This window comes from Capsicum annuum, unplaced genomic scaffold, assembly GCF_002878395.1.
Source record: "Capsicum annuum cultivar UCD-10X-F1 unplaced genomic scaffold, UCD10Xv1.1 ctg81007, whole genome shotgun sequence".
Lineage (NCBI taxonomy): Eukaryota > Viridiplantae > Streptophyta > Magnoliopsida > Solanales > Solanaceae > Capsicum > Capsicum annuum.
Window position 1 is genome coordinate 11,405 of NW_025891696.1, and position 2,184 is coordinate 13,588.

A 2,184-nucleotide genomic window follows, 5' to 3' on the forward strand; every position below is an offset into this window, starting at 1 on the left:
ACCGAGGACATGACCCTAGATAGGAAGGTCTGGAGAACGCGAATCAGAGCAGTGGACTAGGGCCAGTCTGAGTCGCTAGTATAGGGAACTACTTGGTGGGGGTTTATTCCTGTTAGGAGTCCGTGTCCTATATTTTATTATGAATCTGTGTGCTTTCCTCTGTTTTATATTACTTATGAGTGCCATATTTATGTTATGTAATCTTGTAACCTTGTACTGTGCTTTACTATGTTTGTGTGGTACCGCGTGTCTTGAGCCGGAGGTCTATCGGAAACAGCCTTTCTACTTCTTTAGAGGTAGAGGTATGGACTGCGTACATCCTACCCCCCCCAGACCCCACCAGGTGGGAATAGTCTGGGTTTTTGTTGTTGTTGTTATTCTATTCGTTATGGAATTAGATGTTTGTATGGATTGATATATACATATATAGGTGAATTGGACAACTAAACCTACAAATTACAAAATAACAGTTAACTCTTACCATATATTTTAGGACTTCTAATTTAAAAAGAATTGTTATCATATATTTTACCATATATTTTAGGACTCCTAATTTAAAAAGAATTGTTACCATATATTTTAAAGGACTGATCCCATATAATATAGGAGTCAACAATAAAAAAATAATTAAATAATAATTCATGAAAAATAGTGAAAAGATGATTTTATCTATTATAGAATCTCTTCATAAATGAAAAAAAGTTCAAATCACTTTTTTAAAGGTTTTCACACTTTTAATATACTATAGATATGGATTCTTGATAATATTGTTGTTCTTTTTTTTCTTAACATAAAGTTATTTACTTATTAGAGCTAGCTGTTGTGTCAAATAACTGTCCATACCTTTGTATTATTATATTTTTGTAACTTTATCACATTCTCTTATCCCCAAGAATGACTCTTTGGTGGTTGTTGTCACACCCCTTTTTAAATCTGAAAGGATTTGTTTTAGGTTTGAAAGGATTTTTATTATCAAAGTGACAAAAGATTTAAAATTTATTTTGAAAAAAAATTATTTTCATTTTTTATTCAGAGTCGCCACTTGACATAATCGGGTGTGCCAAGTCACCTTTGAAAATCTTTTTTCAAAATTATTTTTGACTCTTTAAAACTGATTTGCTAACAGAGATTCTGACTAAAGAATTCTATTGACTAAGGGGAAGGTGTTAGGCACCCCTTGATCCCGTGGTTCGACCACGGTCTCTTGGTAGAGTGTATTGGCTAATTTAACACTACGAATGTATAAACCACACAAAAACACATAAAACAATCAATCAAACAAACAAAACAAATAAATTCAAAACATAGTGTCCAGTCCAATTATATAGTTCCAAAACAAAAATACGGAAATGTAAACCTACACTATTCTAAACTAATCCTATACTATGCTCTAATAATTTACTCGCTGCCTCGGGCCTTGATCACAAACCTCCTTTACATACATGATATGTCGGGGTATTTTCCGGTGAATAAGTACATAAAACCTCCCCGACCAAATGAATACAATTGAATCAAATACGATAAAATAGAAAGAAACATTCCCACTCACATTCAAACAATCAACCAAAACACAACTTCTAAATTTGCCTACCCGAACCTACATTTGCCTATCCGTTTCAACATATCATAATTCTATCACGTTCCAATAATTTTCATGCTTATTCCGAATTAAACAAGAAAACAAGAAAAAACGAAGATTGATCTATATTCATCCATTTTTACCAATTCCCCAATTCCACCCCATCCAGCTTTGTTTTTATCAATCACACCACCAAAATTACTCCAATTCATCCCATATATCCCCGGGTCAAGCACATAATCATAACATCATAACATCAACAAAAATCCAACAATCATAATCACCCCACACATAATCACAACATCGGTTTACCAAATTAAAATGAAATAAGGAGCAAGAGTTGTAGAGTTGAACCTTCTGATAATCGACTTTCATTGATAATAAGAATTAAAGAAGACTCGAACTTTAGAATTATGAATAGAACCTCGACAGTGACAAACTCCAACTCTGGTATTAAAGAATTTGATACCCAAAACTGGTCGAGACCAACAAAAAATCAAACCCCAAAACAGGAACAACACCCAATGAATCCTGAAGCTCAATTTCGATGACAAAATACAAAATAGAAAAGCCTAAAACTCCAATAACAGAACCTAAAAATTAGT